Raw genomic sequence first — 24973 nt, 5'->3', positions numbered from 1 at the left:
GCCAACATAGATTTATTATCAGGCAATCCCAGACAATGTGTCAAAACCATACGTATTCCTTTTTACATTTCAGGCGTACGATTGCGTTATCCTTACTTATCATATCAAACCTCTGAGGGGTTAAGTTGACATGGTGTAGGATGTTGAATTGGATCAATTTAAAACAGGCATTTCTTGATATCTTTCTGACTTGAGAGCAAAACTTTTTCCACACCCTCTCCTTGATTGTCTCCCCATGTCCCTTTCTTCTTTTCCATCACCTTCAGTTGGGGTGGCTTATTGCTGACCTGTAATACTACATATAGTCATGATAGTGTGTGCCATTTGGTTCCTATGATCAAAATTGATTGAAGAACAGGAGTGATCTGGGGCTCTTCAGGTATAGAGCTCCATTTATTCGATACTGTCTTCACTAAACTTGCAAAAATTAGTTTTTTTTCCCCCGGGCATATGGAACTTCCGTGCCCATTCGGTAAATGGTAACGAGTTTCCTAGGTAATGCAACCATTTTACACTTCTCTATCTTATCCATTCGAGATAGGGGTCGTTTCTTCTCAAACTAAATGCTGTTTTCTAGACACATTAGTGACATCCCACATTATAATGAAAGGTGGCCGCTAACATGTAGTGAACTTGTACGCCCAGGTATCTGTTGATCCTTTCACCCGCAAGCAAGGTGGCGCACCACCAAATTCAACTTCAGTGAGGCCTCCGATCTGTCTTGCACCACTCCAACAAACACCCTCTATAGCCCAAATGAGCTAGGAACCAGGCCGGTGTACAGTAAGAATATATATTTATTTATTTAAGGTTTGACAAAACGGAATGTCAACCAACATCAACCACCGGTGCTGTGGCAACACCCAATAACAGAACACCAAATTACTTTCCATTATTAAAACAACACAGGTAACATTTGGAAACATGCAGTCACAATTTACATCAGATTTAATTGCAAATTAACCATTCCTGGAAAAATCGTTTTGGATTGATATGGAAAGGCAATGTTTGAGGAAGAAACTGAATGGGGAAATCGTTCTTTAGGCTTTTATTTGAATGGCACAGTTGGGAAAAGGAACTCAAATGGGGAAATCGTGTTTCACCTTTTATTTAAAAGACAAGGTTGGGAAAAAGGAACTCAAAGGAACATTGTTTTTTAATACACATTTAAATGAGAAGCAATGTTTGTTAATTCTGGTTTGGGATGCAAGGGAATTTCGTTTTGCACCCTCAAATACAATTGAGATGTAATGCTTCCGACTATTGGTTTGGGATGCAAGACAATGAATGGGGAATTTTGTTTTGCACCCTCTAAATTCACTTGAATAGCAGTAGTTACTTATTTTGGGATTATGCACCCCCCGTCCCCCTTCGGGACAGGAGTCATGGGTTTCAGAAGGGCAGTCACCCAAGGCTTTATTGAATATACCGGCCCTCACACACTGGGCATGAACTTTGTTAGTTTCGAATTCTAACAACACCATGCATCTCGTGATTTTCTTTATGGGAATTAATTGCTTTAATTTCAATTCAATGCACTAAGGATCAACACAGCTTCCCCTCTCCCCACAATTTAATGGAAAGGATTAAGGAGTCTGTTCCAAACACAATTCAATTCAAATTGATAGGGTGATTTTCTATATTGGAATATATTTGAATTGGATTTAATACAATGTTCCAAGGGCCTTCCCACTACCACCCCCTTCCCGCTATGCAAGATGGAGATTAAGGCTGGCAGATACCCTCCTCATAATTTTGATGGCATTTAGGATATCTCTACTTCCATGGGAGGCTTTGGTCAGGGAACAACAGCAGGGATTTTTTGAGGACGGCACAGATCAGGTCATGCATTTTCAGTGAAGGATTTTCTCCTGCACCCAGGCACCCTTTGGCTCCTCTGATTGTGTCCCAGCTAGCTTTTAGATTTCACTGTCACTGTGGGTCATATGCAGGAATTGAGGTATCTCTGCTAGTTGATCCTCGCAAGAGTCCAGCAGCAGGCTAGCTCTCGTAATCAAATGGAAAAGCTCTGTTCTGATGCAAAATTGACCTCTTATAGGGCTGATGACACACTCCTACATTATCATAATTCCCCTGGTAAGGATTGGCTAGCACTCTCCCTTCACCTCCCACCAAGATGCCCACTGGCTGCTGATAAGACCAGGAGTTGGGGGGTGGTGGGGTGGGTTGTATGATGTAGGCTGAGGGAGGAGAAAGATTTGTCATCCCAAAATGACATGTGAGATTTACCTTTTTGTGTTCTGAAAATCTAACAACATGCCAGCTATGATACTTGTTCAGATAACTACATACATCTATTTATTTTTGGAAATCTACATTGTATGGCAAGACAGAAAATACACATTTTATTTCGACACACCCTTTCTGGGCAGAGCCACCGTTTTTTGCGGTTTGCTGCTGCGCCAACATAGTTACAACTCGGACACTACATACCTCTTACATTAATTTCACTGTCTATTACTCTATAAATATTTCCAATGCACCTTTTATTTGAACAAAAGTATTCAACATTTAATCAATGGCACTGCATCATAGGTGCTCCCAGTTTCACTCTTACAATGCAATGACCCCCCTCAATTTTTAGGTTTCTATTCTCCTTAAACAAATTTGTATTCTAATCCCTTCTCCTGAGCTTCAAAGGGCTTTGCTCAGGGCTAATACACCATTCATGGTGAAGCTGGCCTTAAAGGTCATTTCTGCTGGTTGTGTTATCTGTAGATTCCATAATTACAATATACTTCTTTGTATATTTTAGCATTTAAATTGACAACCAGACCTTCTTCTCCTAGGGGTCCTCAGCCAAAAGTCTTGAGTTCAAATTTTCAAAACTACAGACCTTTCAGTTTCATGGGAAAAACACAAGCTGCACCCATCCTCCAGAAAATACAGATTTAAATAGACAAGATGTGTTTACATGTACCATTTTAGCACTATATGTAGAACTGCTGTTCATGAATACAATCTTTCTTTTTTACTACATTAGAATAGAGGTAGCTTCACTATTAATCTAGTGCACACAGATAGGCCACAGTTACATAAGAACCAGTGTTCATTTATGCAAAAACAAAATAGGCCTTTCCCTATAAAAGTTGTAATTTTATGTGCTGAAATTAAGTCTCTTTATTCCTCATAAAGGCAATTTGTTATTTGACTTATTTTTCAAATGTAAGGCATCATTCCTCCTTTTTATCTTACAAATGCACAGTATTTCAAATATATTTATTTCCTTCCGTGTGCACTTCTGCAGCCTTTAATCTGTCACATGTGCCTTTAGACGATGTCAGCATCTGCAGTGCCACATGTCTTTAGAATCCATTGGATGCAGTTAATAATATTCCAGTTCTAAGTCTCACTTTTCTTCGACTGAGTGCCTGTACATTCTAACAAAATGGAGGGAGGCCCTTTTGCCAGTTCACACTCCAGGTGCTTTTCCCGGGTCTCTATGCTGGCCTGGTTAGCCCGCAACTCGGATCTGATCCCGTAGGTTGTGGCCAGACACTTTCCCCAGATAGTGACCTTGAAATCTTCCCAGATTATTCTGTAATTACCCACTGACTCTTCAATAAGTTCAAAATAGTGTGCTATAGCTTGATGTATCTCGTCTTTGTAGAGATTGTCCTTCAAGTGGCTGCGTGATAACTTTTATTTTGACATTTTAACAGCTTTCAACTGATGGCTTTTTTGGCAATTTTGAAACCTTTTTTCTTGATGCATATTTCAACATTGCATTATTTTTCAATTTGTGTCCACTTCTTGCCTGGACATATATAGTGGTGGGTGTAGCAGAGAACACCCTGTTCTTCCTGTACATTTGTAATAGAAGCATTAGTCCGTCTTTGGTTTTGATGCTTTGTGCCACCCAAGGACCAAACATAATGGTTCAGATAAGCAAGAGAAGAGGACAGGTTTTGAGGAGACACATATTTAACTGGCTTGGCAACTGGAAACATGTCTAGCATTCATTGGCTGAATTCCACTGTTTGATATGCTGTCTTTTTGGCAAGTTAAACAATGAGAGGCTGTTGAAGCAGATGCAGGTCTATCATCCGAATGTATGCCCACTGTACACCCCCCTGTCTACTCCTACCCACCAACCCTAACTCACAGCTGTCTACTCTCAGCCTCCCTTCGCTACTTACAAAAACTTAACTTGAACCCTTACTATTTCCACACCGCCACCCTACAATTAACCCTGTCTCCCCATCCCACACTATTACCTATATCACCTCTACACACCTGTCCAACTGCACATTTGTCCACACCAATCTTACACCACCCATGTGTACAGCCATAAACCCAAGCACACAATCTCACACCTAACCATCATATGCACCCACACTTCCTCACGCCCTTATATATACCCCACCTGAGGCAGCACCACTTACACACCCTGCCTCTCTCCAGTCCACACCAACACCCCATCCTACCTCACACTGTCTATCTACACACCCACCCATCCTACCACTGTCTTCACCCCTACCTTAAACCTGTCTACACCCACACGTTCTACCTAAGCCATGTACCAAAACCCACCCACCTTACATTACTCCTGTCGTCATCCTCCAACCCACTATAATTAATTCTTGTCTACACCCACCCAAACTACCTAACCATTACCTAAACCTATCCCATCCTAACTCACCAGTGTCTAAACTCACCCTCCCTGCCACCCAATCTCACTCTCTCTATGCCACTATACTGCTTTACCTCACCACTTTGTATATACACCCTCCTGCCCTACCTCTCCCCTCTCTACAACCACCCTACTAAACCACTGCAACAACCACCCTCTCTAAACCCTGTATACCACCACTACCACCCCAACCCTACCCTATCCTATTTAAGCCACCCATTCCAACTCATCCTTGTCTACCATTGCCCACCCACCTTAACAGCCATGCCCAGTTACCTTAGCATGCCCCTATCCATCTTCACCCACCCACATTACCCCACCTCTGCAAACCTCATTCTACCACGATCCTGTCTACATGCCCTTTCTTACCTCTGTATACCCAGCTCAACTTACCTCTATGGCCCAACTTAATCATGCCTCCATAGCTCATGCCTTCTCCATCCCACTCATCCCCATCCAGCACATTTTCTGTAGTTTATCTCTGCTGACTTATAGTCACACACCCTAGAATGTCTGCAAGTTGGTGCTTTCTTACATGTAACATTAGTAATCAAAATAGTAAAAAGAGAACAGACGTATTTGTACTATGTCTATTACTGTGCTTGCAAATACTACTTTGCATATTGTCTTGACATTACTGTTTATATTAAGCCCAGGTATTTGCTTCATTGTTTTCTATATATGTAAAATGTTATAAACAAATGTAAACACCAACACTATTGGCTTTGCCAATGATTGCTACCATTTTGTTTAATTAAAGAGTATCCCTTTTATATATACACTCCATACTTTAACCATTGGCCTCTACATTGAACTGTACTGGTCAGATCCAAATACAAAAATAACTCAGTTTATTGGTTTGAAAACTTGACAATACACACCACTTCTAAACATAGAACATGATGTGGAGTTTGTGTAGCCACAACACATGGGCTGCAAAGACTCTCAAATAATAGCTATAGTTAGAAATTACATTTTGTGTTCAGAAACCTTATCATTTTGAGTTAAAGTTTTACTTTCACAGATTACAACTTGTATTTTGGTTCTTCCATATGCTATGTTCCAAAGAAAGGTTATCATCAATTGGGAGAGTCATGAGTAGAATGCATTAGACCTGTGCAGTAGACTTTGGGATGGAAGTGCTGCTGGATCCGTTTTCCAGAGCAGGGCATAGTTGTAGTGTCAGTGAATTCATCAATACACCAGTAAACTGTGTTATCTTTATTTATGATATACTAATAATACAGAGCTTCACAACCCCCCCACCTTTCTCCTCCCTCACTCCCTTCTGCAACCCCCCTCAATCTCGAAGCCTTGGATGTTCTCTAACTCCATGACATACCAGACACCCCCTCTTCCTTCATCTTATTTTTCTGGTTGCATTAGTCTGCATCATACCTTAAGTAGTTCAGACTTCTTTCTTGTCATCCAGACCTTTGCCATGTATGACAGCTCCCCTTCGGTTGTTCCTTCCAGATCATTCCTCCTCCACCTTCTAGCGCCTCTTTGCTACTCTGGCCCAGTGCCTCTCTCCATAGTGTTGCCTTTGTTAAGGATAATTGACTCTGCACATTCCTCCTAATCGCTTCCTTACACAACGTTACTCTCTTCATGCTCCACACCCTTCAATCTGCCGTACCCACAGGATTGTGCAACACCTTTGTTACCTAAATTGGTTTGGAACACAACACACATTTCCTAAGAGCACTTGATAATTGGATGTGTACCCACTCCACCATTTTAGGATAACTGGGGTTCTGCACACCAATACTATTGTATGCCTCTTTATTTCTCAATTGTTTCTTTCTTATTGTGTTATCTACTTTCTCTTTGTTTACAACTATTAAACTTGCCCTCTCACGCCATGGTGCTGTCACTTGGGTAACATTTAATACACATGATAATTATGCCAAAAATGTTGTACTCTCTTTGCATGTCGTCAATGATTCCATCTCCAATTCAGATTAAGATTATAGATCAGATAATTCCCAAATTATTTTATAAATACTGAGATCACAGGCGAAATGAAAGAAGATAGGGCCTGAGGTAATTAGACCTGTTTCAAGTCTAGCTCTCTGAGCTCTCGTCTTAAATAATGTAATCATGGTTTGTACAGTGACCCAATACTTCACATCTAGGTGTTATAGGAACACCCATACACATTCAAGGTGGGTGGATTGATTAGGAATTATACAAATTGGTATTATTTTATTAAGTGGCAGTCTAGATTAAATAAAAGATGCTGTGTCAATAGCTAAAACTATGCAAGGCAACAACAGTGAATTACAGGATAATATGTGACAGACTAATAGAGCCTGCATAATTATAGAGCTGAAAATGCCAAATTATCACTTTATCAATACGAAATGTAATTCACACAATAACGTATATTCCACCATTTGTATACATTCATGTACATATCATATTTCCCATTATTACCCATGCACCTATAAAGCGCTTCGTACAATAAAGCGATTTTATTAAACATTTGCCTTTACAAACTTAATATGACAACTTGACCAATCTATTGTATTGTTATAATATAGCTATTCTTAAAATACAAGACCCACTCATGGACTTTTAAAATGTAATAAACACCCAGCCATCTGCTCCACACACAGGTGATAGCAGTAGTATCGCTGCTATATAATACCATCAGTGTTATTAATGTACTGTTTCTGATAAACAGCCAAGTAATTAGAAGAGGCAATTAAAATACTAGCCTTGGAACACATATTTTCCCACTTTGCTATTAGACGAAAAAATAACACTCGGGTTAACAATTCACTGCCATTTGAAAAACAAATAACACATTACATGATATATTTTCCTTTCCCCGAAAGACAAGGAGCCACTGAAGCAGAATCCACTCTAGCTCTATTCCTTTGTCTAAGTATTTGGCAATCATGACACAGTCTTCACACTGAAACAGCCATTTAGGAATTTCCCCTTTTTTTCAAGACCATCTCTGAACTATTCTTGTTTTGGGCATTAATTGACAATTTCCACTGGCGCTGTTCATACAGTCTTTTGCCCTTATTGTGCACATTAATTAGAAAAGAGTCTTCTGACATGCACACTTAGATCACTTTCTTTTTAACCTTTTGGTCAAAAGCATTGTTACACTCATGGATAGCCCAGCATTCTTGTCCCCTTTCCTCAAACATTCACATCCTCTTATATATTGATCTAATAATCACACATTCCTACCTTGATGGTGTATCAATACATTTAAGCTAATGTGTTTTTAAAGATGTATTTGTACAGTAGTATCTACCCATTAGAGGAAGGATTGCGTTTCTCTTATTCTGCAAGAGTGCTGTACATTATACAAGTGGGTGACCATTTATTATTCATGAAACAGCTTTTCTTCATTAAGGTACTGTTTTCCTCTATTTTTTCAATATAGATTGTGCATATCATAGACACAGAGAATGATACAGTTCAAGGAGTGTGGAATGTTTAATCATTTAATATATTTATAATGCGCCGTTCCATATTTGGAGTCATGTTTACATTGGTTATGTTTGTTGTAGGGATAAACATGTCAGTCCTGCGTTTAGTACTTGAAACAGGTACAACGTATCTGATTAATCTCCAGTGTCTCCATCGTGGACATATATGAGTTCTAGATAGAAACATCTATGAAGAATACATGAACAATATTAAAGTGAGTGAGGATTGGCGAGTGCGTCCATTTTTATTTCTAAAGTGAAAGAGAAGGCATGCTTGCTCAGTAGACCTAGGACAAGCTCGGTGATATCTGTGGTTGATAAAGGGTGAAAGGTTGAAGGGTAAGACTTATGCACACATCAAACTCAGGGTTAAGACAGAAGCTACGGCTCTGAATGTATTCTTGGAACATGTCCATATGAGGCACTCGGATAGGAACGTTCTTCAACTTTTTTTATTTTCTGTCTTTACTGAGAGTGAAGCAAGCAGAAACGGTTTTAGGAGGAGATTCATGTTTACATGCAATAACACATTCACTAGTCAACATATAGTGAATGGATGTAACCTATTGATGATGGCTATGAATGCTAAGCATGTGTGGTCTGTATCTTATGATGTTTAAGATGGCTTCCGGTTTATGTAAATTAAGAGACATCTTATGGTGAAACCCACTTTCCTGACCTTGCCAGTGCACTTCTCCCTTACCTTTATTGCTGTCACACATCAAAAGGGATGCACCCCACTTCACTCCCTGCTGCACTCGGATACTGTAGTTTTGGGGAAGAGTCCTCTTCTTCGTACCGCTCACCCCCCCTCCACACCTCAGCCACATCAAACCCACACTTTCTCGCTCTCCCTGCCTTATTCGCTCCCTGAATACTACCCCCTTCTTCCCTCTCCCACCTTGGACATACTACATCAAACTACCTTATTGCCATGGTAGAGATTCGCACATCTAATATGGCACAAGAAAGATCTGTAAGACTTTCTGATATTGTGCATGAAGATTGAAAGCAGAAAAGCTATGGGATGAAGAACCCGTGCTGTAAAATGTAATGTGGAAAGACTACTTACTGCCAAGGAAAACTGAACAATGTGCATCATTTATAATCAAAGTTATGTGCTACTTAAAAAAAACAATTGAAATTGGTAAATGTGTTTCTTATCCACTTAAGCAAAATTGCTTGAAGGGATAAGATAGAAAACTCACTCAGAGTGCATGGAGGGATGTGCAGAGGCTATGGAACCTCTACCTATGGTGCCTGGGATGGTACTTTGCTTCACCTTTGTCATATGTTGCATTAGACATCTAACGCTAAGGCTCATTGAAGGTGCTAGAGTAACCAGCGTCATTGTTATTGAGTGTAAAGTGGTTATGTAGGCAGATCTTTATCACTCTAATTGCAGGACAATTATTGCACAATTTTATTAATAGTACATTGGCGGTAGGTTACCAGAACAAACATTGTGACTGAAAATATTGCAGCTTTGAACAATGGAAACTGGTATAATGTAGAAGACTATTCTTTGGCATGTATTTTTACAGTATTAATCTAAAGTCATTTGTGTGTCATAATTAGAAGATTAGAAGGCATCCTGCTGAGGTATTACTGGACATTGCAGCAGAGTCCGCCCAAGTTAATCGGCGCATGCAAAGCAAGGGCCTTTTAAGTAGGTTTAGGGCCGTTACTGGCTAGGTCAGCTCGCTGGTGCTGTCATTAAGGCCATTAACACCCACCAGAAGCTGGGTGCATGGGGTTCAGGAATAGCGGTAAGAGAGGCTGCTGCAAAGAGAATGGAGGGACGGAGACAGATGGCATGATAATGAACGAAACACAGAGCACAGTACCAGGCTGGAGTCGAGAGAAGGGGAGCAAGGAATGGCGGAGTGCAGCACAAAGAAGATTCTGGAACAGCAGGAGGGGAGCACATGCAGGTGTGGCCCACAACTCATCACACAATAAAGTCCAGTGATGGAGAGAATATTAGCCAGAGAAGACAGAAGAGTGGTGAGGGGCAACGGATCACACCCAGGATTCGGCCCACAGTTCCAGCTTCCTGATTTATCATTGCAGATTGAAAGGTTGCCAGTGCTGTAGAGTCAACACCACAACGGTGGGGCTATGCAGTTTGAGTCTAAATTTGATTTTATAGGAAGATAGCATCTCTTGTGCCTGGGGAATTCAGTGTTCCTGAAGTATTTGGAAAACCTATTTTTTGTCTTAGACATTTGTCACAAAGCACTTTTTTGAAATTATTTATGCGATCAGGGGTTTTGCTTAATTCTAAGTATTACATTTTATTCAATATTACAGAGCATGGCAAGTACAATAGCTCAGTGTGCTCCAGTGCAGACCAGGTTCCTTCTTACAGTCAACACTGGTTGGATAACTGCTTTGCATCATTCCAAGATGGCCTTTTCTCTAGGCACCACGCTTGCTTGGTGGAAATATGGCGCAACACAACTAGCAGCTTTGCCCTCATACTTTACCATTCCTTGTCCACCCCATTTCTTTCTGTCATTCTCACACACCTGATTTTTCATGTAACACCAAATCAAGGGGAAAACTGAGCACAATAAATTACATCTGGGCGTTGAGTAGTAAGGAAGGTCTTCAGTGCTTTACGAAAGGACAGCAAGTTGGTAGATCTCAGATATTATAAGGTAGGGTTTTCCACAAGGGGGGCTCGCCTACAGCAAAGCGTCTTGCCCCTAGCCCCTCCTGTGGAGCGTGTACATTTAGGGACCGTACGCAGGAGACTTTTGGACGATCGAAGTGTGCGGCGAAGCCACGTAAAGAGAAATCTTGTCCTCTAAATAGGATGGAGCTGAGCACTGCAGACATTTAAATACCAGGCAAAGAGTTTGAGACGTAATAGCGACAGAATGTAATCTTGCTAATGTATGGAGCCCACCGTCATAAATTATCCACTGTGAAGAACCACAAGACTGCAACATGTGCAATTACTTTTGTGTATCACTTCTTACAACTATATCCATGTTTGTATCCTTTCCACTTATACAATGGCCCTCATTACGAGTTCGGCGGTAACAATGCCGCTATTGGCGGCATGGCTGCCGCGGAAATCGCATCGGGGAATGGGAGAGGGAGCAAACAACGGGCCATTACGAGATGGCCCGTTGTTTGCTCCCTCTTCCCCTCGCAGGACCCGGTAAGCATGCCTGGTTTTTCCAGGCGTGCTCACCGTGTCCCGCGAGGGGAACTCGTAATGCGGCGGTACGGGGTGAACGGCGCCTGCACCTTTTACGGCGCTGTTTACTCTGTACCGCCAGGGTCGTAATGAGGCCCAATGTGTCTGCACTTACATTAATACTTCTATAATGTAATTCTGCGCCCTGTTTTGCAAACTTCATGACTTTGTATGCTGTTTTGTTTTGTGATGCATTTTGTATTGTAGATATTGAAGAAGAAACACAGAAGCAAAGCAGCCACCACAGCTCACGCAAGTGGTTACATAAAATGTACAGAAACATTCAAGTTCATTTTTTTAATATTTTGTTCTTATGTTCACTTCGGCCTGTCAATTGGAATTTTTCATTGCCATTTTAACAAACGAAAGAAAGCCCATGAGCATTTAGTAATTTGTACATTTTGTACATGCTATTTTGGCTTGATAAGGATATTTGATGGGAAATGTCATTAAGTGGTGTAGCCTTACTTTGATCCCAGTCTTGGGATTTGGCTGGAGTACTTTTTGGCTCACAGAAGTCCCGGATTTCACATGTAAGTTTCTTACTTTAGAAGCAATAGTCTGCCAAGTTCATGCATTCATTTATTTCAGTTGGAGAATCTTCAGGGCGAGCAGTGAATTGTGATAATTCTGATGAGCATGTGCAGCAGGAGATCATTTTTGAATAAAATAACAACCAAGGGCGCATTGCATGCTTTTGTGCACTCTATTGAAATATTGGCATGCCATTTCAATTTCCTATTTGCCGCAAGACGCGATAAATATCTGTTCTGCAATACAACGTGAGAAGACATGTTAGTGAAACCAATAAACCCAATGTGGCTTGAGACAGCACCACACTATACTAGGTTAGCTGTAAGTCATTCAGTCCTGTTTTTCTTGACCATATAATTTCGAAGTCAATACCGATTGACAATGCATGCTTTTAGTGATTTATTTAATTTACACATTTTATACAGGATATATTTATGTATTTCTCCAGTCCTAGAGGTTTTTCAAGGCCAAACACTTAATAGTCTTAAAATAATACTGAAATGAAGGGGTTCATAGATATACATTTTATTTTAGGTTTTATTTTGCAACTTTGTCTATTATGATTCTTTACATTATCAATTAAACTAAAACATGAACCGCACTGCACTGGTACACCTTCCTGCTGCAGTAACCCTAATACAAACAGATATCCCCAGCCATGAAATCTGCATCAATTACCATGGAGCCCCAAAATCCATAGTCAGCCGCCTCAAGACACTCTTGACAGAGGACCTGGTAGAAACCCTGGCTGCCCTCAAAGCCACATTGTATACCGATGACAGCATCCATTCTCAAGACCCTCCCTGCAGAAGCTTTCCTTCCCTACCTGGAGATCATCAACAGCTCCCTAACTCGAGGCACCTTCCCATCAACCCTACAAACAGGACCAATCCTCCCTCTAATAAAGAAACCCCCTCTGGATACCGGCAACCTAGGTTACTATTGCCCCATCGCCCATCTTCCCTTCCTAGATAAGATCATCAAGAAAGCGGTAGCCGCACAACTACAGCAATACATCGACACAAGCAATCTCCTATAAACCTACCAAGCTGGGTTCAGACCCAGATGCAGAATGGAATAGCAAACATATAGGAGATCTACGACACCCTCAGCATCCTTGATGATGGCCACCCCTGCCTCCTGGTTCTACTCGACATCTTGGCCTCTTTCGACACAGTAGACAACCAGGTGCTTATGGACACCCTACATTGGTGCATGGGGATCAGCAACCTTGTTCAGATGGACTCCTTTAGATTGCCAATGCTACCCGTCACCTGTGGAGTCCCTCTGGGTTCCATCCTCTAACCAGTGATTGTCAATCTATATATAGAGCCACCGGTAGCCCTCTTAGCTACACACAATATCCACATCCACAAATACGCCAACAACACATAGCTATACCTCAAGATCGACTCCATCAAGGACATTCATAGGCTCAAAACCTGCCACTCGCTGATCCAGTCTTGGATGTCCAGTGCATACCTGAAGCTAAGCCCCACCAAGACCGAATTCCTACAACTCACCAACAACACTGAATACCCAGACATACAGACCTGGCTATAAACCATGAACTCTGAGCTCTTCACACCCAAGCACACCTCCTGCTCCAAGTCATTCGGGTTCAACATTGACAAACACCTTTCCTTCGAGGCACACATAGCTAAGAAAACTCAGACAGCTTGATATCAGCTCTCCTTCTTGTGAAAAATCAAGTCCTTCCTCCCACTGTACAGCTTTAGGTCCACTGTTCAAGCACTGGTCCTATCCCACTTTGATGGGGGCAACACACTCCTCAAAGACCTCCGGTCATCCTCCCTTGTGCCCCTGAGAAGTGTCCTACACTTGGTCGCACACCTCATCAAGGGTCTATGCAGATGTGAACACATCACCTCAGCCCTCACCAACCTTCACTGGCTCCCACTGCATGCACAAATCACCTTAAAATCTTGCTGCATCATCTATAAAGCTGTTGCCCTCAAGTCACCCAGCTACCTTGCAGAGATCTCAGCATCTCCAACAGACAGCACACCACCAGAAGCCAGGTATGTGCAGACTTGAAATCTGCCACTGTAAAAAGGAAAGGACCCATAAACAAGCCTTCTCTGCCTACAATTCAGAAAATAACTCAAGACCCACCTCTTCAAGGAAATACTCTGCCTCACCACATAGGCCACCACATCCCCTTTCGCACCACCTGACTCACAAGAAGCCGCCCATCCCTCTCCTCCCTGCCGCCCAGTGCAACTGTACCCCTCCTCTGTGCCCCTCTGTATCCCAACCCCACTGTATAGCTCTTCTTTTGCACCTCTGAAAAGCTCTCTGTTATGTATCTGTATTGTTTTACACCTCTGTAAAGCACTCAGTTGCTTCTTGAAGCCAGGTCCATGCTAAAAAAAAAAATAATAATAGTACTAACTCGTTACTTCCCGGTGATTCCCTGCCCATCATGCCTCTCATCTTTTGTCCAGGTTACACTGTTGTGTTGCAACACATATGCCCTCAGTGGGGACCAAATGCCTTTGGGCCTGCTCCTTGCTGGTAGCAAAGAGGCATAACAAATCACTAGTGTCTTGAAATGTATCATATCATTCAGCCAATGCTGGAAAACTGGGGCCTTGCCCTTGAGCCTGGCCTAGGCTATCAAGGAGCGAGCCACTCCTGATGTCATACTTAACAGTCCATTGTGAAGCCTTCTTTACCCTTCACAAATGTCCAACAGCCACAAATGGGGCATGCAGGGTACACTCTCCTCAATCATCTCACCCATGGATTCAACAATCTTCTGGCATAGTACATTCTCCTCACTGCATTGCCATGCATAGGGCAGAAAGTCTGCATCAGGTTGCCCAGATCTCCCACAGTAGCTATCTATTGGGATAGAATTCATGTAACTGTGTTGGTGTAAAGTGCACTTGGTGTAGATATTTAAAGTGTGTCCGTCTGTATTTGGTATTAAAGGATATCCTTCTCATCTGCATGCAGGCTATTTTCCACTGGTGGTCCATCTTAGCCTCTCCTAGTGTCCTTCCCAGTTCTCCCTGTCCTTGTCCTCGGGATCTACCATCTGAGTTTTGAGTATTCTGTGTATGAAGGATGCCAACTTATTGTACACAGGTGGGTTGGTCACGTATTGTGCAATTGGTGTGGGCAGGGGTTCGCCCAGGTTGCTCGGCCAATAGGACTGTAGCTCATGTTTAAGTCTTATAATAAAGGAGCGCTGAACAATTCCTTACCCTTCATTTGTTGTACAGTTGGAAGCCTGCCATCCTGAAATAGATCATGCAGTGTGTGAATGTCCAATCCCTCAAAATGTATCCAAAAAATCTTCTCCTGCGACACCCTGAACCCCCACACTCTGAATATGGAAGCCTCTGGTCCATATAAATGTTCCTCCCCAATAGCCTGCGCCATACTGTCCCAGGCTCTGCATGTAGTGGCCACCAGTTGTATTTCTTTATGATGAAATTGACACTTAGCCTATATTACCGTTCAGTGATCATCAGAATATACTGCGCTTTCTCAAACCCCACATGCAGCAATTCCATAGTAGGCGCCCTCCACCACACGGCATACTGGACCTGTGCCGCAATGTAATAAAGATACATGTCAGGGAAATCCAACCCCCCTCATACCGTTTAGTGAGGATATCATTTGCAATCCTAGATTGCTTTCCCGCCCACGCTATCCTAATCATCATGCTTCTTACCTTTGACCAAAACGTCTCCGGGCACTCAACTGTAACATTATTGAAAATTAATAGTATTTTGAGGACTACTACCATCGTGGCCAACGAAAAACGAGCAGCCTGTGATAGAGGGAGACGCATCCAGGTTGTGACTTTCTGTCTCAAGTGTTTAAGAGTTTTCATATAGTTTTCTACATATAATTTAGCAATGTCAGTAGCCACCAACACACGCAAATAGCATATACCTCGAGGACACGATCTGAAGTCTGCCATTATATCTCTCTGGGTCACTGCACCCGTCAGAGGCAATACCTCAGACTTATCCCAGTTTACCTGTAAACCTGGATAGCCACCCAAATCTTTGCACATCTTGGACCAAAGATGGAAGATTATTCTTGGGATGCTTGATGTAAAGCAACATATCGTCAGCGTACAGCAAGATGACACTCGCCTTGGATTACAGCTTTATACCCATGTGTGCATGGTGTTCCCAAATATAGCACGCTAATGGTTCAATGGCCAGGACAAGAAGGAGAGGGGGCAGAGGACACCGCTTCCTTGCCCCCTAGTGGGAAAAATCGGTCTCGATCACACCTTACTCATGATCAGCATAGCTCTTAGCTCCCAATACAATATCTGTATCCATTGCATGAATGCTATGCCCAGCCCAGACCGTCGAAGAACAACAAATAGAAATAGCGAATCCACAGAGTTGAAGGCCTTCTCTGCATCTAGGGCGGCAACAACTGCTAGTATTGTGGGATTAATGTTGTGCAAGAGGGCAAATAGTCTTCTAAGATTATTCTGTGTGGACCGGCCCGTGATAAAGCCAGCCTGGTCAAGGAGCACCAGAGCTGACATATGCGGTTGGAGGTGATCCGCCAACAGGCGCGCCAATATTTTGTTGTCCGTATTCACCAACGATAGCGCCCTGTAAAAGGCACAGTTTTCTGGGTTCCTGCATGGTTTAAGTAGTAATGTGACTAGAGTGGTCCTTGTATATTCTGGCAGCCTGCCACTACCGAGAGCAGCTTCATGCCCCCGGAGCATATGCAGAATCATTTAATCTGAACATTCTTCATAAAATTCAGCAGTAAAACCATCTATCCCCAGTGCCTTGCTCTTAAGGTAGGCACATGATAACCTTCTTAATTTCATCGGCAGTCAGTGGTATGTTCAGGAGTACAGCCTGTTCTTGGTCATGCTATCCTAGGGCTACTTGATCCCAAAATTCCTCCACTTCAGTTATGCCTGCTGTCATGCAGGAGGAGTAGAGATGATAGATAATTATGTCATCCTATCTATTCCTCAAATGCCGGCTACTGAGGACATCATCACATCTTTAGTTAGATTTTGCGAAGTTCAGTGGTTGAAGTGGGCGGGAGCGGTGGTACTACTTTTCAAAATTACGTTTTCCTGTTGCTATACTTTTATTTAAAAAATAAACCATTCCAGAATGTGTTGGAAGAAGTTGAAACTTGCACTTTCAGTGCACTGCTTTGAACGTTCCCTTAAACAGCAGGTGCATGTGTTAGGGGGCTTTTATTGTGTGTGGGAGAGGGTGTGGCGATGGGTTTGTTAGGAGTGGGGTCAGGCCATATGGAACATAGTTCCACTACTTCTTTTCATACACTTCGACCACTTGCGAAGGTCTTCACAAAATCTTGACTGATCACTCATTATTACTGAACGCCATCATTGAACAAACCCATTACTAATGTTGACTGCTGGAATAAAAAACAAAGCTCATAAATCAGGTACTTGGGACATCTGCTCCTATTTGCCCAATAATAATAATTCAATGGATACTAATGTTGGCGGCGTAGCCAACATGAGATCAAGTAATGACAATGTTGACTTTGATGGGTTTGAGAGATCATTTATATTACAGGATCCAGGTAACTATAAGATACATGTTCATAATACACCTGAGCAACATCTTCCAGATCTTATCTTAGTTAATGCTACTCGAAAAGTCTATACTAATGGCGCGTTCTCCTGTAGGGTGCACAAAATAGACAAGAATACCCCGGCGCTGGCCCCCTTAAGCATTCATTTCAGCCCTCTTTCTCTAGCCTGTATATTACATATAATAAATCTAATACTAAACCTGTTAGTGATTGCTCTAACTCTATGAAAAATACTCATAGAGTTTGGATTCTCTTTTGAGACTCGATAGATAGTACACTTATCCACTCAACATTTCTTCATCTTTGCCATCAAATATTATCACTGGGTCTATGGGCCTCATTACGAGATTGCCGGTAGGCTGCCGGTGCTATCAGCAATCTCGGCTTAGCATTTCTTTGGCCCGATATCCCAGTATTACCGGGATATTATGGGTGGCAGCGGAACAGTAAGCTCCCATAGGACTGCATGGGAATGGGAACACAGAGGTACCCGCACTGTTTTTAATGGTGCCGGTGCTTCAGTGAATTAACTGCCGGTAGGGGCTTGAAATACATTTCCATGCTAAACTTTGGGCTCATTACGAGGTTGCCGGTAACCCGTCGGTGCTACCGGCGGGTTACTGGCAACCTTGCATTACTGTTTCCGCTGCATGACATCCCGGTGTTACCGGGATATCAGAGGTGGCGGCAATAAAGTAAGTTCCCATTCCAATGGAGTCCTAAGTGATACCATGGGAATGTGAACAATGGGAACACTAAAGCACTAGCACCATTGTTAACGGTGACGGTGCTTCAGTGAATTATCAGCCAGTAGGGGCCTGAACTACCAACAGGTCAGGTCTGCCAGTTGTTCACTGCCCCTACTGGCAGACTCAGAGTAACCTAACCCAAAAAAAATGCCAGAGATGGAAATACTATCCATTTTATGGCCATTATTCCCGGACCAGGTTATTTGTAATGATGCCCCATATCTTTTTCTAATATTGATCTTGTTGAAATTTTAGAAAACGCTAACTTTGCTACAATTTGTTTTATTTAACATCCATTACATATAATTTTTATGTTTTTTTTAGATTTATCGAAAAAATAGAAAACAGTGAAGTAAGAACAACAATAAATATAAGAACAACACGTTATCAATAGTAAACAAACCCCATCCTCATATATATATGTTTAAAGAATCTTCATACCAAAGTACGCAAGGTGGGCTGCACTACCAGAGCAGCTGGGGATCAAGTGTCCTTACAGCAACAAGAAGACACAGCACATTAGGTCCCAGCAGCAACTCATATTTTATTTTTAGTGTGCTGAGAGAAGGTAGAAACCTGATGAAAAGACGACGCCTTTCACAGTACTCTGACTGCTTGATCACGTGGGTTGGAGAAAACACAGATGATGGACCAAAAATATATCTAATTCTCTATGGTTGTATACAAAGGGTCTACAAACAAACATGCATACATAATCCTTCTCTCAGAGGTCAGACATTTTAGAAGGTCTATATAACCATGTCAGAATCAATTATAATGCAGAGTAAGTGTGCAGAGAGGTTAAGGCTAGTAAGGAGCATCATGTCTCGCCATCAAAGGGTCAATACACGTAATTTGCACATATTTAATTATGATCACTATACGACGCTAGTGCAGAAAACCTTGCAAGATACGTGCATAATCCTTTCTGGTTAAATACACATGTACAGGTTAAATACCAAAAAGTGTATTTAATTATGGAAGACCCCCTGTTAGTTTGACATGGCATCCTTACTGGTATGACAGCCCTGATGGTAGTATTTTGTGCATAACATGCATTGTACAAAAAAAATATCATTTTACAGCAAATTGAGGGGCAGCGACATGTGCAAATAAGCATTTGCAAATAAGCAGAGCAGTAAAACTCATAAAGCGCATAGTACACATATATTGTATTGTATTGTTTATTTATTTGTAGAGCGCACCGGGCCGTTAGGCAACTGGGCGCTTATGAAGTCCTAGGTTACAGTTACATCTTAGGTTACATTTACATCAGAGCTTACAGTTACATCTTAGGTTATATTTACATTTACATTAACAGCTTAAAGCAGCATATAGGAGTAACAGTAGTGTGCAGAGTAGAAGGTTAGCATTAGGATGTACATGTGTAACACAAGTAAGGTTACGGTTACATATATAGGGTTTACATTTGCAGTTATAGGCAACATATAGGAATAGCAGAAGTAAATAGAGCAGAGAATTAACATAGGTATGTTAAGTGCAACACCTGTGTATTGGTGTGTAGAGACCGGACAAAGGGTTATGCGTCAGCAATCGTTGTTGTGTAGCCAGAGTTTAACATTGGTTTTGAAGGAGTGGAAGGACAGTGTGGCTCTTAAGGAGTCCGGGATTGAGTTCCATAGTTGAGCTGTCAATACTGGGAAACTTGAGCCTCCAGTTCTTTTCAGGTTGAAGTTGGGGATTCTGATACTGTTGGCTTGAGCCTTTCTGATGGGACGTTCAAATGTATGCTTAGTGAATTTCTCTGTGAGGTATGCAGGTGTTTTGTTATTGAGACAGTTTTGTGTCATGTTCAGTGTTTTAAGTTTGATTCTGTCATTGATGGCCAACCATTTGGCGGATCTTCTTTGGTCAGATATTTGTTGTTCTTTTGGAATGCCTAAGGCTGTGCTAAGGGTGTTGATTTGCAGGGTTTGGAGTTTATTAGTGTTGTGTTTGCTAGTGCCTAGGTGAAGTGCGTTGCAGTAGTCTAGTTTTGATAGGATTAAAGCCCATGCAATAGTGGTACGGCTATCAGTGGTCAGAAATGGTTTACATGCATGGATTAGTTTGCAAGTGTAACTTGTAGCTGATGCTGTGGCATTTACTTGCTTGTTAAGGTTAAGGGCTGAGTCTAAATAGAAGCCTAATGTTTTAACTTCCTTGCCTACATTTATTTTAATATAGGGGGAGGGGGCAGGGAATTGACATCAATTATAAAAGAAATTAAAAGCACCCCAGATATCAGAATATGTATCCAGCTGTCCCTTGACCTAAAAAAGACACCTTTTCTCAGCTCGAAAGAAGTGACAAGCCATGTAACCAGTCGTCCACAGAGGGCTTGAGATCACTTTTCCAGAATTTTAAATTTTTACAATTACAGATTTTATCATGACTTTTGAAGAGAGATTCTGGCAACTTGGATATGATTGTTTGCTCAAGCCTAATGACTCATCCGCTGAAAATGTAGTTTCTAGGCCAATGACAAATCATGTCTTTCCCTCTCTAGCTATTGCAAAATATTATCAAAATAACATAGTCACTAACAACAAACAATTGTCCGTGTAACAACTACACGGACGAACAACACAACCATGGCAAACTCATGACAATATAAAGATTAAAACAAACCATGGAGGTTACAGAACGGTTCACATGCTTAAGGATACTGACACTGCACATGATTGGCAGTGGCTTTCTGCCTTCCTTCTTATTTACATTCAAAAACGACCCTGGCCATGGCATCAATTTGATCTCATGGAATACTCGGGGCTACTCCCACTTCTCAGAAGAAGATTGTTTATTATCTCATAGTAATGCAATTAGTATTATTGCCCTTCAGGAAACATGGTTAATTGAGCACAGTACACTCGATGGCAGATGCACTATTTAGAAGGTGGCAACTAAAGGTAAGCTAAGCCGACCAAAAAGGGTCTTTATAATTAGTGTTAAGAATTATTTTTCATTGAATAAACTGAGCATAGAGTCAGATTTAATATTGGCAGGTACAATTACATGGAGACCGTCTTCTAGAATCCTGTGTAATCTACTGATAGCTAACTTATACTATCCCCCAGGTCAGTTGCCCAACTTCAATCTTTTTAACTTAGTTCATAATTTACTTGTGATATTTAGTGACAGTCATCACATTTAAGTAATGGTGACTTTCTCCCAAAAATGTCCTTCTCAACTCTTCTTCCATGAAATAATTCCAGAATCCTTTAGACACTTGTGGTATTGTTTTGGTCTAATGTATGTTAAATGGACATTATGCTAATGATTCTCTGGGAAATGTCACCAGAATATTTTCATTACTCCTGCGTCCCATCCCCTTTCCTCCATAGTTATGGGACATTCCTCCGACCTGTGGGACGGGACCGGAGTGCTTTGTAAAAGCATCCAAAAATGTCCTCTCTTTCTACGGATTGCCCATCAGTCCTTTTCTCCGCTCGTTCGGGACAGGATGCGCTTGCATCCTCGGAAGATCTTCTTCCCTTTTTTTCCTCCTCTCTGGCTCTCGCTAGCGATCGTGTACTAGTCTATGTCGTTCAAACTGGACTTTCCAGATTGTTCATTGTGTCACTGACGCTTTGCGAGGGCGGATCCCCATCCTCTTTGTTTAGAGTGTTTGGGTCTGGATCACTGTTGGGACTCCTGTTTTTATTTCGACTCCCTTTTGGTCCGGGCACTTCAACGTCGGTTGTAGCGGTGGGAGGAGGTGTTTCGACGTACTCCTCCTTTGCATTTTCAGGCGTTTATCAACAAAAAGAAGAAAGGCCCCCTAAAATCTTTACTTTTCAGAGCATCCCGGCTGGGAGATACCTTTCCGGCTCTTCCTGAGCCGGGAGGAGCGTTGATCGCTCTGTCACCGGGGATTGCCCCGAGGTGCCTTCTGGGCCTAATGTGGGGCCCCTCCTGTCGGGGCTGCCTGTAGACCCAGTTCTACTGAGTCGTGGGGTATCGGAGCTCACTCTGAGGCCTCGTTATCGGCTTCCCTCAAAAGTACCGGGGTGCGCCCCGAGGCCTCGGCTGGGCTCGGTGTTTCTGAACAGATGTTCGAGGCCCACGCCACAAAGGCCTTTACTGGACCTGGGTCTGAAGTCCCTCGTACAGAGGCTAAAGTGACCAACATTTCTGAGAGGCCCGACAAGGACTTATCAGTGAAAGCTGTTTCTCACAGTTCCCACTTTTGTGGCGACGCCAGAACTGTTGAGGGAACAAGGAGTGGAAGTTCCTCCTTTACCGGCAGTGCCGAGGTCCTTCCTGTGAAGGCTAGTTTGGCTATTGGTATGTCGCAGAAACATTTCAGGCCTCATAGTACCGGCTCGGCCGAGGTTCCATATGTTAAGGCTAAAATTAAGACCCCTGACCCACTGACAGGGACCCCTGCCTCACTTCCACACGTGCCGCAGTTCCCCTCAGGTGATGGCAAAATGGCGGCCGTTCCCGCCACGACCACGGCAGTCATTTTGGGTGCTTCCCCTACAACTACGCCATCGGCCTCAGTTGCAGGAGTTGGTTCCGCGGGTGAACATAAAATTCCTTATGCGCATCCGTTTCATCCAGTTTATGATTGGAACGCCCGGATGCCCCTTCGGCACAATGCCTCGTTGCCTGTGGGTTTGGCACCTTTGCTTTTTGTGGACACTTCGGGGATGGGCCTGTGTGGCAATCCTCCCCTCAGCGTTCCTGGAATTATCCTCCTCATGAGAGGCCTTCTCCGGCAGTTTTTCGGCAAATTTCAGACGCTCATGCGTATCGACCCCATGAGAGAGTATTTCAAGGGTCTTTTTAGGGAAATAGGCCCACCTGCACCTCCGGCTCATTCCGTTCCACCAGTGGTTCCACCGGCGCCGCCCTTGCCTAGGGTGCCTCCACCGACCCTTCCGTCCTTGCCCCCATTGTCCCCCATGGACAAGACCGTGCCTGACACGATTCAGCAGGATCCTGACCTGCTGGAATGATGCGCAGGGCAAGCAGGACAGCGAAGACCAGCCCCGCTCTATTAGAGCCTTTCACGACTGGGTACTGGACATGATGTGCCTAGTACATGTTCCAGTGCCCAAGGCACCCGCTCCGCAGGAGGGTGTACTTTTGGGGGTGTTCACCTTGTCTCCTTCGGAGCGTACCGGCCTGTTCTTGCAGAAGGACATTTTGGCCGAGGTTCGCAGGGTCTGGGAAAAGCCACACTCTGAACTTTTCTTCAATAAGAAAATTGACGCGCGATACAGGCTGCATTCTTCGGAAGAGGTGGCCCTGTCATCTTGCCTGCCCCTCTCCTCCACAGTGGTGGCCGCGGCCACTTTGCAGTCCAGGCCTGCAGCGTCCTCTTCTATGACGGCGACTCAGGTTCTGGGGAAAGAGGAAAAACTCCTAAACTCCCTTGGGATGCGGAACTGGTGTTAGCGGGGGTGAATATGAAGATGTGGAAAGGTCTGTCGGAGTTCGAGGAGTTCATCTGGTCGAGAAGCTGGAAGACTTTAAGGTGGGTTTATCTGATGCCAGAGTCTTGGGCCAAGATCTGCTTGAGGCCGCGGGTCATCACGTCGAAATGTCGGCTCGGAGCCTTATGCTGGTGTTGACACTTCTCGACAGGTGTGGTTGCATGCCACCAAGTTCTTGAAGGTGGTGCAGAACAAGGTGTTGGATCTGCCGTTTGACAGTAAGGAGCTTTTTCATTCCACAACGGATGTGGAGCTCACCAAAACGAAGGACAGCACCCAGACAGCTAAGTCCTTGTCAGTCCTGGTTAAAACCCCTTTTAGGACCCAGAGACCGCTGTAGCAAAGCCGGCCCTCCTCTGGTTTCTGGGGCCTTCCCGCCTCTGCCTCTAGTTGATCGGACGATTTGCAAATTGAAGAACTCAGTGAACTGTTCTCTTCTGCTCATAGCCCTGTGGTGGCCAGGCAGGTTTTGGTTCTCAGAACTTCAACACCTGTCAGTGTATCCGCCGATCAGGCTACCGGTGACCCCCGATCTTCTTCATCAGGGGGAACATCAACTGTGGCACCCCTCCCCACAATCACTCAGCTTGGCGGCATGGTGCCTGAGTTCAGGTCTTTAGAACATCTTAGTCTGTCTGCGGATAACATGCGCATTATCCAGGCAGCCAGAAAACCTTCAACTAGGTCCCAGTACAGAAGCAAATGGCTTAGGTTCTGTCATTGGTGTTTAAACAAGCAGTTGGACCCAAGGCGGGCTACGATTGACACAGTATTGTCCTTTGTATCCTACTTAGCAGAGTCAGGAGTTCACGTTCTGTCCTGTAGAACTTATCTTTTGGCAGTTTCCGCCTACCTATCTACGGACCAATGTTCTTACTCTCTGTCTAATCCAGTGGTTAAGAGACATTTTGCAGGCTTGACAACCCTTTATCCTCCGATTCGCAGCCTGCACCCGGCGTGGGATCTAAATGTGGTCCTGACGGCGTTGTGCCATAAGTCTTTCGAACCAATGGCCATGGTGGACCTCAAGCACCTGTCATGGAAGGTGTCCTTTTTGGTGGCCGTCACTTCGGCAAGGCGCGTGATTGAGCTCCAAGCTTTGTCGTTGGAACATCCCTTCTTGGCTTTTCACAAGGATAAGGTGGTCCTACGGACAAACCCTGCTTTCTTGCCGAAAGTGGTTTCTGAGTTCCTCTAAACCAGTCTGTTTCCCTGCCGGTCTTTTCCCAAACCCCGCTTCAGAGGCAGAAAGGGTTCTACACTGTCTGGATGTTAGAAGGGCTCTTAAGTCCTATCTTGAAAGAACTTCCAAACTTAGGAGCTCTTCTCAA

General features: G+C 43.2%; 1 protein-coding gene across 2 annotated transcripts in view; it reads left to right on the top strand.

Moving 5' to 3' along the window:
* The window catches only part of GRK3 (G protein-coupled receptor kinase 3), a 1763027-nt gene that overhangs the window by 288351 nt on the left and 1449703 nt on the right, over positions 1 to 24973 (top strand). The gene's annotated exons all lie outside the window — the stretch shown is intronic.

This window comes from Ambystoma mexicanum, chromosome 10 (genome assembly GCF_040938575.1).
Source record: "Ambystoma mexicanum isolate Mex_15411 chromosome 10, UKY_AmexF1_1, whole genome shotgun sequence".
Taxonomy (NCBI): domain Eukaryota; kingdom Metazoa; phylum Chordata; class Amphibia; order Caudata; family Ambystomatidae; genus Ambystoma; species Ambystoma mexicanum.
This window is presented reverse-complemented; position numbering and strand designations above follow the sequence as displayed.